This window comes from Lichenostomus cassidix, chromosome 9 (assembly GCF_008360975.1).
Source record: "Lichenostomus cassidix isolate B80296 chromosome 9, HeHo_3.0, whole genome shotgun sequence".
NCBI lineage: Eukaryota > Metazoa > Chordata > Aves > Passeriformes > Meliphagidae > Lichenostomus > Lichenostomus cassidix.
In genome coordinates, this window is record NC_139490.1 from 16517759 (window position 1) to 16530083 (window position 12325).

Sequence of the window (12325 nt, forward strand, 5' to 3'; positions counted from 1 at the left end):
GACCATTTCTCTCTCGTTCATTAATTTTCTCTGACAGCAAAGTAGTTAATTAAGCAGATCTGTCATGTAAGTGACAGGGGAAAATAGAGTTGTTCTTAATGTGTTTTATTGTTTTTTGGCAGCCTCAGCCACTGATGCTCTGCAATGTCATGTGCAGTGGTTACTGTGCATCTGCTGTGTGCAAGGAGAGTTGTTGATATGGTACTGACATGCTTGCTACAAAGATGTTTTACTAAAAATGATATGATTTCTCATTTTTCATCAGTAATTGAGCACTGAAGGATCACTTCAGGACAGACGTGATGGAGCAGGGCAGGGAGTGGGGTGAGGAGTGGGACCTTTGCCTTGGCAGGGCAGAGCAGGAGGAGATACAGAGCCTCCCAGGTCATGTCTGAACTCTTTCTGTGCCTCACTTGCACAGTGAATTATGGAGCTCAAAGGCCCTGAGGCTTTGCTTTTCTCTAATGAGGAACAGGAAACCAAAACGAAGCCAAAGGAGAGGTCTGGGCTGTGAGAGGGGCACAGAGGGCTGGGGTGTCCCCGTGGCACCCTGTATGTGAGGCACACATCCTTCTCTTCCCCCCACCATTCCATGTGGCAATCAGGAGACTTGCCCGTGGTGCTGCTGACACTGCCCAGGGCAGGAAGGTCACTGCCTGGAACTCCTGCCCATCCCTCCTGGAACTCCTGCCCATCCCTCCTGGAACTCCTGCCCATCCCTCCTGGCACCTCCTGCACACAGACTCACCTTTGCAGCAGCTGTTTGGGACTCTGTGGCAAAATGTAAAGTCTTGGTGCTGGATTTTGCTGAGCAAACCTCCAAATATTAGACATGCCAGTCTGACAGACCAGCTGGGGTGGGGCATGCAGGAGTGGAGCATGCACATGTCAGGGCTGGGGGCTCAGCTGGTGTGCAGCTTCCCAACCTGTGCATGTTCCCATTGGAGCTCCACTTTGTCCCCTTCTCCAGAAAGTGTTTTCCTGCAAGGCTTGCCAACACCTTTCTTTTGCCCTCAGGGAAGTGAAAACTCATTTTTCCTTCCTTTGGCTGTCTCCTCAGTGTTAGCTGTTCCCCATCAACTTTATTTTCAGGGAAAGCTGTTCATTTGCAGTGCAATACTCCAAGCTGCACACCCCAAATACTTAGTACTCATTGAAAAGAAGTGGCAGAGATATTCCCCACCCCTCAAACCATAACATCAGCAATACAGAATAACAAAATATGACAGCTGTTGCAAGAAGAGATTCTTTCCTCTTCTCATGTATTGGTCTTCTTTAGGCATAGAGGATGCACCTGATCAACCTGCATTAAAAATTCAATTATCCTGTTTTTTAAAGAGAAACAGGGATCACACCCAAGTTTGGGAGGGTATCTGGAAGGAAAAATGAGTGTGCCAGGAAGCAGTCAGTACGGATGTGTTGTCCTGGGCACTGCCAGGAGGCTGTCGTATCTTCCATGGAATTTCTCAACCTCCCCTTTCAGCAGACTCCTCCCGCCAGCACAACTGCATTGCAGTTTGCTGTGCTGCACTTCTGATGTTTAATTCTCATTATTTGAGAGAGGTTTTGAGAGGTTTTCATCTCCCATTGAGCACTTGTATTAATATTCCAGTTCAGGATCTCAGTTCTGCTGCTGATTACAGGCAGGAACAGATCCAATTCCTATTAGGGTGAATTTATATTCTTTAAGAGTCCCGAAAGCTTTCTTCTCCCCTATCACCCTTCTTCAGGCACTGGCAGCCTGGCTGTGCTGGGAGGTGATTAGGTTTGTAAATTTGTTCCTGCAGACACTCAGTGACACCGTTCATTTTCTCATCTCTCTCGTGCAGCTGAAATTGTGACAGCCTCACTTCTTTAATTGGGATCATCTCCATCAGCATCTCAGCATCAGAGGAACCTCACAGGGCACAGGCCTGGGGAGGCAGGGAGCAGGCAGGAGATGCTTGTTGCTTTTTGAACCTGAAGCTTCACCAGTGGATGGTTGGAGTGGAAGAGTGGTTTGTGGTTTTGCTTTAATTTTACCAAAATTGGCTTAAAATGCCACGGGGATTCTCAATTAAAACAACAACAAAAAAAGGAGATTACATTAAAGGAAACTGCCAGGATAACACAAAAGATGTAATTCTGAGTGTGCAGTGAGTACAAAGGGAACGTGTTTTGGCTATTCCAGTGGCTGGAAGTTTTATTTCCAGTCTGGCAGCAGAACTGAGCAAGCAGATCTTGGTTGTGTTCCTGTCCCTCCCTCATTTGCTGGCCGTGTTAGATAGAAGCATCCTCTCAGGATGACCACATGTGCTGGGAACTGCACCAAGAGCAGCTTCCTTTGGATGCAATGGTCTGGAAACTGGTGATGGCCACTGGGGTGGGACCCAGCACATAAGTGGGATGAAGTAAATGGGTGTTATGAAACCTTGTGCTCAGATGAAATGCAGCATTTCATGGCACTGATATTCCACTTCCCTGGGGGCTTCCTTATCCACTGAGCACAGTGGTTGTAGTGTGGTCTGCATGGCCTCCTGCCAGTCCAGCAAGCCCTTAAAGCTGTCACTGCACTCTCCAGAAGCGAGTTGGGGTGTTGGGAGGTGACTGATGAGGCTGGTTCAGGCACCACCAGCAGTGTCTGTGTGGAGCAGGTGTGCAGTGACACTGCCTGGGCTCCACTGAGCTCCTGCTGGGTCCCCACTGGCCTTGGTGGGGTGCTTTGGCCACCAGCTGGTTTCACTTGCACCTTCACACTGAGGAGGGCACTGGGCTCCCTCTGTAGCCCAGCTCTGTAGCCCAGCTCTCCAAAATCTACAACCTCAATCTAAGATAGGCTGTGAGGGTTTTCAGGCAGTCTGAGTGAGCTGGGGCACCAGAGGAAGGGGTAGGGTGAGAGCAGAGCTTCCCTGAGAATTTAGCTGTGGTTTGCTCATCTTGTTTTAATTCTGAGCTACTGGGCTTTGTGGAGAGAACAGCTGATTGCAGAAATGCCTCATGCTGATGTTTACCAGATATTCTTTTTAGATGGGAAAGTCATTCTGTGTCATGAGAAATTTCACAAATGTTAGCTTTTTTTGCAAGTTGGAGTGAAACCAGATTTCAGGAGGTTTAGATTTCTCACCAGCTTGGAAGTTTGGCCACCATTAGGTGCAGCACTCTGACACCTTCTCGAGCTGCTCAGCCACCTCATCCTGCAGCACATGGCACAAGGACATAAAGCAGCTGAGACCAGACAGGTACTGTGGGGTGCCAAGCACTTTCTGGTAGGAAGGAGCAAATCCTTTACTTCTTGTAGCTGCTTTGATTCAGCAATTGCCTCAGTGGAGACTTCTATTTTCCAGTTTCATTGTTCAGCTCTGGTAAAAACCACTGTTGTGTTTACAAGTTCTGAGTGATGACAGGCCAGAAGCCTCCCCAGCATTTAATTCTTCCTGTGTCAGTGTGCTGGCTCTGCTTGCCTTCATCAGCACCAAGGGCTTTCTCTCCCTTGCTCTGCTGGCCATGAAACTGAGCTGTGAACAAGGCTGACCTTGCACTGTCCCTGTGCCTCCCCACACAGGGATCCCTCAGTCTGTGCTCCAAGGCATCTCTTCAAAGAAATCAAAGCATTTGATTTGTAATTTGCTGGCTTCAGCAAGGCAGGTACTGTGATATGGGCATCCTGAAGGACCCATCTGTGCCCTGTGTTGTGTTTGGTTTTTCAGGTTTAATTTGGAGAATGGGAATTGCTGCCAAGGCACCAGTGGGAGCAGGAGGTGGGAGCAGGAGGGGTCAGAGGTGCAGTACCTTGGCAGGCAGCCTCGGGTGGAGGGGTGGTGATGGGAGGACATGCCAGGGCTGGGGTTGGTCCCTCTCCTGCAGCAGGGCAGGCTGGCCTTGGGAATGGCTCCTGGTGGCCCTTGGTGCCTGCAGGTGCTGCTGGCACAGCCTGGCTCTGCTGAACCTGCCTGGGGGAGTGCAGCACACACAGACCCAGCAGCACAGCCAGGGTGACTCCAGAGGCAGCACTCAGGGCAGCTGGGAGCACAGAGCTCCTGGGTTCAGGTTTCAGAGTGGGAGTTGCCACATCAGGGCTGAGGTCAGGCCGGCAGCCCCCACAGCACCAGCCAGCCCCCTTGCACAAGCTGGGTCACTTCAGCTCACAGGGGATGTAGAAGGCTGTGTTCCAAAGAAAACCCTGAGCCTTTAGCCAAAAAATAAAAGGGAGGAGAGGAAGGAAGGAAGACCCATAAAACACTTTCTTATAACATCTTGCAGATGCAAAGCGCTTGCCCCACTTATCTGGCTGCTGGGTTTTATTTGGTTTGATTCATGAGAGTGTGTTTTGGAGCCTTTTGAAGCATGGGGACCACTTCCATCCCCCTGGTGACTCAAGCCATCCATGATGAGCCAGCAAGGTGGTGCTTCCATGGCTGTGCTCCCCAGGGAGGGTGGGAGCTGCTGCACCCCTGGGCTGCTGCCTGGAGAGATGCCCCTGGGATTTGCTGCAGCTGGATTGCACACAGCTCTGCAAAACCAGGGCAGGATGGGATCTTTTTCCAGGTTTAATTTGAGCTTTTTTTGATTCTGGTGTAGCTGTGAGATTTGATGGATTCCTGTGTTTTCTATGTTCTGCTGTGTTTTTATAGCAGGAGCAATGACAAGCCTCAGACCAGGCTTGTCATCAAAACCTGGGTTTGAGTTGTTAGTGAGGGAAGGTGTGTTGACAGTGAAAATACTTTGCAAATATTGCAAAGACTGAATGGAGATCTCCTCCCTCCACACCCACCATGGAGACCCTGGGCCTCTGGGAGGCAGGTGAGGATGGCAGCACTGACCTCCTGGAGACTTGTCTGCATTTCTCAGTCCTTTTGGGCAGGATTTGTCTGCGAGAGAATCTATCATGGTTTTGATTCAACACACAGTCCCTGCTTGGAGGGTGGTTATTTGAGAGTATTTGCTCTGTTTCTGTTTTGTGCTGTCTTGCTTGACCTACACCCAGCAATGCACGTTGGCAGCCTCAGCCTGTCCATCCATTATCATTAATGCTCCAGCATGTGTTTTTACTTTACAGAGGATTGCACAGGGTTGCTGAAGGTAATGGGAAAGGAGACATTATGGGCAAGCAGCAGCCCCTTTTAACATCAACATCTTGGATGGTTTTTGAAAGCAGTCACCCGTTGTATGTTCTAAAAGCTATTTGCCTGTAATCTTAAATTGTGATAACAACAATAATAACAATAACCTTGCTGATGCAGAGGTTGCGTGGGAGAAACATTGAAAATTTACTACAAAGCTTTGCCAAGTTTGAAGTGACTTTTTTCTTTTCTTTTTTTCCCTTTTCGTGATTGAAAGCCATTTGTCACAGCAGTGGGTAGGAGTTCCAGCTGTGTGGTGTCAGAGCAGAGCACAGGATCAGGCTCTGGAGGCAGCACGGCTCTGTGCAATGGCCCTCTGCAAAGCTTGGAGGAGGCAGCACAGTCATTTCCCCAGAAATGAGGGAAATGAAGCCCTGGATGCAATTGCCCTTCGGTGTCAGAGTGCTCCCATGCCTGCCCAGCCGAGGTGTTCCCAGCTCCTGTACATCTGCAGCTCAGCCACCCTCGGAAACCCCTGCTGCATCCAGCGAGGAGCCTCTCCTTCTGCTGGGAAGGATGCCATGCCCAAACCTGTTTCAGACAGGATAAAACCGGTGACCTCTGCGGAGGTGTCGGCTGCAGAGCTGCGATGTAACGCCGTGGGGTGAGGGCAGGAGCTGAGCTGAGCTGAGCTGAGCTGAGCTGAGCTGAGCTGAGGAGCAGAGCTGAGGAGCAGAGCTGAGCAGAGCTGAGGAGCAGAGCTGAGCAGAGAGCCCCTGGCTCCAGCCGCCCCCGGGACACGGAGCCGCCGCTCCAAATTAATGAGATTGTCACAGGCACAGCCGCCCGGTCACGGCTGAGGAGCTGCTCCTGTCCCCAGCCCCTCTCCCGGGGCTCCAGCCTCTCCAGAAAATTACCCTGTAGAGTGTCATTTCTCATGCTTATTCTTAGCCTAATCGTGTGTAGTCGGGTTGGGTTTTGGAAGTTGGATGAAAGTCAATTCGCTTTGAGTTTAAAAATTCAGTCAATCAGATGTGGTTGGCTGAGTTGTTTTTCCTTTCACCTCACGCTTCACAGGCATTTTGGTGGTCGGCAATGGGAGCATTAGGGCTGAAGTGATCTAAACCTCTCCGCTGGATAGGAAAATAGCATTATTCCCGTTTTATTCAGAAGGAAATGAAAATGCAGGGATTTTGTACAGCTTGCCTAACATCACAGGGAGACTCCCTTTAATAAAAAACAGATTTCTCATCTCTTAATCTTAGCGATTAAATGCAACAACATCCTTCTTCCTTAATCCTTCTTTCATATACTTCAAAATTTTGTACTAACAGTTTGTTTTTGTTGGGCATGGCCTTGATAAGTGATTTCTTTGAACAATAGCCAATTCACGGGCCATTGTTCAGCAGTAATGAGCTGGCTTAACATAAATTCAACAGTGTGCCAAGACTTTACACCTGAACAGGCATCCAGAGGTTGGAACCCCATCTGATATTTGAAGAAAAAACAACCCCAAAACATTATTGTTTAGAAAAGATGATGAGAACAAGTAGGAATAGGATGAATGCAGAGGTATGGCATACATACAAACTGCAGTGATCTCAGGTCCTCAGGCTGGATTCTCTGTTTTCTTATGCTGTACCATCACCCCCTGTTTCAGTTTTTAGAATTCCTGTTAGGGATGTGTTGAAACAATGATGATGATGCCTTTAATTGGAGATGCTGGGGGCTGAGAATGGCTCTGTGGAGGCTGGCCAGTGGTGGGTGGAAGGAAGGCAAGTTTTAGCATCTGCAGGGGGAGAGGGGCTTTTGGATGACATCGTTCTTCTTGCTTGGAGCAATGATGAGCGATTCAGTGCATCTTGCTTCCATCTGAAGTAGGAGTTGAGAGGCCAGCTAGACTAAAGGTGAGGCACTTCTTGGTGAATCTTCACAGACAACAGGGTACCTTGGAGGGATGTGCATAATGAGAACAGAAAGAATTAATGAGTGTTTTTATTCCATGTTCCTTACATGCTTACATTAATTGAACTACTACTGTCTTTTTTTTGTTTTCTTTTCTGTCTTTGGAGGTGCTTACAGCTGCAGGCTGCTGGAAGATCCTGGGGAGGGGATGGTCCTACTTTGTCAGGAGCATCAATCGTGCTTGGAAATGAAGTTCTTAACAGTATTCAGTTTCCACCCTCCCCTTAGTCAAGAAGTGGCTGTTCCACTTGAGTACTGTGCAGTGACTTGGATTCCAGGGAGGGAGATCCTAAGGAATCTTTGCTGTGCTCATCTCCTGTGGGTTCAGGTCAGTCAGCCAAAGCTGGTGCTGCCTTTCAGGAGTCACAGAGCTGCAGCAGTTTTGCCTCATCCTCTAGGAGCTCTGGTGCTGAGGAAGCCCCACATCCACCCATGGGTGCCTCCTCAGCGTGCAGGTGGGGAGTGCTCATTCCCAGGCTCCTGTCAGTGCCAGAAAGCACATGCTGGTCCAGCAGCACTGGGTGTTGGAAATATTGAGGCTGCCCCTGCTCACGTGTTGCCCTGCAGAGTTGTTGGTTCTGCAAAGCATGACTGGAACTGATTTTGTTTGTTGCTCGCAATAATTTTCTCCTGGGGTCAGAGATTAGGCAGTTTTGGTTTGCTCTTTTCCCAGTTTGGTTTTAATTAGTATTTGACCTCCTCACTGCTGCTTCTCTTCTGCACTTGCCTGTATTGTAGTCATTTTGCTCTGGGCTGTTTTCTGAGAAAAACTAGGACATACTCAGTGCCTTTGGTAGATATTATGCCTGGAAGGAGGCCCAGTGCTGTAAGAAGTGCTCCTGACTAAGTAATGGAAGCCAAGAACTGAAAAGTTATGACAGTGTTCCAGTGAAAACATGGGAGTACCTCATAGCATTTCAAAGTGGCTTAGCCTCTGTCATCACGGGACCAAAAGAAAGGTGAGTCCAGAGCACTGCTGCTCTCAGGAGATCACCGGCTGTGTAAATAATCACTCAAATTAGGAGCTGTCAGTGATAGCCTGAAGCCACCCATTCTCTCCTGCTGCTCTGGCTGGCAGTCAGGCCATCCCTGCTCCACAGGACTTGGGAGCAAAGGACATCACTGCAGGCTCTGTATTTGGGGAGAGACAAGGCACTTCTGGGCTTTTTCTAACGGGTGCAGTTTTAGCTCTAATGCTCTGCTCTGCTTTGTGTGTCCGTGTGTGTTTAAATCTCTTCCAAGTGTGTTTCCCAGGGTGATAAGATCTCAGTGGCACAATCTCAGCAACAACTGAATTTGCCACCTTCCAGAACCTCTGCTGCCAGCAGCAGCCAGGGCTCCTCCCGGAGGGCAGCAGGGTCTGCCTCCGGAATGGGCTGTCTGTGCAGGCAGCAGCTCACAGCGAGTGATGGAAATGGGAAATGAGATAGCATTTCAAACCCTCATTGGGTTGTGTAGAAAGCAAACAAATGCTGTTTCTCTTAGCCCACGTTCAGAGGGTGTGAGGTCAGTACGTCCGAATCAGAGTTAGGGGATATGCAGCAGCTTAGGGCAAAGGCAATGGTGAAGAGAGGCTTGGGTGGAGATTCCTGCTTTAATTGGGATTTGCTGTAGGTGACTATTGCTTACTAAAGCAGCCAAGCTCCAGTGGGCTTTTATCAGTTTGACTTCTCTTGGCAAGAACTGGGACTTGTGCTATGGTGTGAAGTTCTGCATTTAATGAGGCTGTGACTTGCTGGTGATACTGCTCTGTGATGGGTGAATACTGGAATTTTAGCGTCTAGTGCTGAACAGGCATAAACTTGGTATTTTGTCAGCATGACTTCCTTTTTATTTGTGCATTAAATCCAACCTACAGACAACGGAGAGCCTCACACTGTGCTGTGGAAATGCTTCTATTCTCTGTCGTGTGCTCTTTTAAACACTTTGTAGATTGCTTTGTTACCTAGAGGCATAAAAGCCCCCTATAAACTGATGCATATCCAAACTTTGTAACACTTGCATATGAATAAGCTTATTATCCATCTGAAGAAAGGATCTCAGAACTACAAACATGGTCAGAATCATCTTGATCCAGTTTGCAGTTTAGCTTGACTGAGCAGATGTTTTCTGTGTGTTCGGCAAAACAGGGGTCAAACCCTGAATCTGAGCTTACTATTTCTGGCAAATATCCTGATGTTTTTAATCCTTTTTGAACAAGACTCTTCTGAGAACTTATTTTGATTTATTAACCTGGTTGTTTGGACACAGAGAAACAATCTGGAGCTGTGACCTTGACTCAGGAAAGTGCATGCTCAAGTACTTCTGCTCAGAATCCTTTCAGGCTCAGTGCAAAGTGTGGGACAAACCCTGCTGTGCACAGCAAGGCTCTTCAGAGATGCAGGTGAGCCAGTGCCTCTCCTCTGAGGGGTCTGGGTAGGGCTGGCTTTTCTGGTCTCTGGGGGGGAGTGGGACCTGCACCATGCAGTTCCCCAAAGAAGTCTGATGGAGGGTTCTGCTGGGATCTACAGACTCTCCACAGCTGAGGAATCCAACGCTGTGTTGGCTCTCTGCTCTGAAGCAATGCTGACACAGGCTGAGCTGGCCTGGAGGCCACCACAGGGCATGAGTGCATTAGCAGGGTTGGTGTCTTATTGAGAACAGCTGGCTTTTGGGGATGTCACCCCACGCAGCTGCATTAATCTCCTTTCTCTCTCTCCAAGGAAATCTTCTCTTCCTCCATGCATTGGGACTGTGACAATGTGCTGTTGGTGACACAGCATGAGTACAGCTCCCATCTCCCACTTGTTCCACAGCAGTGTTCATGGTGTCCCCACACTGCCCAGACACACCCCAGAGGTGGACACATCCCCCCAGCCCTGCAGGACACATGTGCACCCCTGGTGAGTGGCAGGATGAATAATGCTTCTCCCACTTTCCGTGCAGCCCCGCAGCCCGAGTGACAAGGCAGCACTCATCTGGTCGTGAGACCTCCCTTCCTGTTACTCACAGAGCTCCTGAGTAATTCACACATTTCTGGCCAACGATTTTCCAGCGTGGCTGCCTCAAAGAAGGCACTTGTGACGAACATGGCTGGGTTTCAAGGGGTGCGAGGGAGTCCCTGCTGCCAGAGTCCAACATGCAATTGCTGGCCTACATTTTCTTTATAATTGCAAACTCCCGGAGCATTATCACTGCTGTTGGAAATGGGCATTCTTTTTAATCCCGTGGAACTGATCTGAGAGTGCTGCAAGCAGCCCTGGATCAGCTGCAGAGGGTTCCCAGCCCGAGGCTGAGCTGTCCCTGTGGGGAGGATGGCAGAACCATGGACATACTGAGTGTCTGCTGGATGAGATTAGTGCTCCTCCTGCAACACGGGTGTTGGAAAAGGAACCCAGTGGAAACAGGAAGAGGATCCAACAAACAGCCTTGCACACGACAGGCTTGTACTCTGTCCCTTCTGTGAGATGGCAGCAGCTCAGGGCCAGCATCACCCACGCCCACCTGGCAGTGTGCTGAGGATGAGCAGATGTTCACTCACATCTGACTAACCTCTGCTTCACCAGCTCAGGCCTTTCCTGTGCTGCGAGCCAAACCCAGTGCTCACGCCTGGGCTGGAGTGCCTCTGTGGGACAAGGGGGCTTTGGGATGTTTTCAAAGCCCCGAGGTTGTTTGTATAAATATTGGAAAGCTATCTCAAGCTGCTCACACTGTGTTTTGAATGCTGTTCACTTCTGGGCTTTGCAAATGTGTCAGATGTAGACGTTGTTAAAAACCCAGCTCTGTGGGTGCTGCTGGACTACAACATGGGGATGGGGAGGGAGAGAATTAAAACAACTTAGCTCACACTACTTGTCTTACGTCTTGAATACATTTCTCTCCCTCTCTTTTCCAGAGAAATCTCAGTGGGCACCACTGTGATTCAGTCATTGGCCAATGATTTTGTGTGCTGACTTAAGGAAAATTAAATTTTGGCACTTTGTGTTCTTTCCCATAGCATACAGTTTAACTGTATTTTTTATTTAGGGATCATTTGCCATCGTTTTTAATTGTCAGTCTTGGCTGATTCTGATGTGGCTTTGTTAGCTCAAGAAAGCCCTTTTCTTCACAAAAGCTGTCTCCAAGACAAGCTCTGTGGGCCTGTGGGTGAGTCTTGTGGACAGAGCTCCTTTCTAACTGAGAAGAGTAGGGCTGGCTGGTCAGTGGCACAGGGAAAATTGCCATCTTTGGCTCCCTGTGACAATGAATTATCACACAGGTAAGTGTTTCTGAAAATCCTTTTTCACCCAGCGATGCTCTGGCAGGTGAAGTGGCTCTGAAGGAGGATCCATACCCAGATTTGGATTCATCCCTGCTCATGTCTGGTCTGTCTAATGGCCAAAACTGAGAGAACCTCAGCTGGATCAAGGTGGGAAAGGTCTGGGAGAGACACTGCATTTCATGCCTTGGTTACCCTATAATCAGCATAGAGCAGCACAGCACGATTGGCTTGGGCACAGAGCTTGTCAGGGAAACTTCTCTTTTAATCCATAAATGTAGGACATCTGTCAGATTTATTCTGTTTTCATGGACCCCCTGGTGCCTACTGTGGCATCTTTGAAGTGATAGTATGGCTCAGTGTCCCTTTGACAATTGTTCAATGTGCAGGTGCCTCTTGGACATCCATACTGAAAACCCAGGATGTTTTGGTACAAAACTTCAATGCCTAGATTTTCCCTAAATCACATACTCATCTAGAAAATCTTCATATATTTCAGCTTTATTGTATTTCTTCCCCTGGCCAGTCCATTTTCTTCTTCTGTCACTATCATAGCAAGGCTCACTGGAGTCAGGGAAGGCTTGTCTATAAGTGTGAGCTAAACACTTAGATACTGATTTCCACTCCAAACAGCACCATAAATTTCTTCCTTTCCTGCTAAGCTCGAATCGAGACAATTTTGGGGGGCTTTTCTGAACCGCTGTTTTCCAGAATTGCAGCCTGCACAGCTACAGCTCATTTCCATCCTGGGAGAGTCACATCCAGGAGCTCAAACTGCGAAGTGATGATCAGGACCCTCAGATGCTCCATGTGTTTCTCCTCGTAGATGGAGATCAGCACAATGAAGCTGGCTGGTGTCTCCAGGTAAGCTAAGGAAAAGGTTTTAGCAAGTCAATAAATAGCAGTCTGTTAGTCAGACTTGGGGTGGAGATTTTTGTGGTGAAGAATGAATCATGAAGTTGTGAACTACCTGGTGTTCTTGTTTAAGAAAACAAGCAATTTGCTGCCAATCAGGACAAACTGTGATTTTTTTTTTTTTGATCAGGACTTGTTCTAAGCCAATGATGACAGCATGTGTCATCTG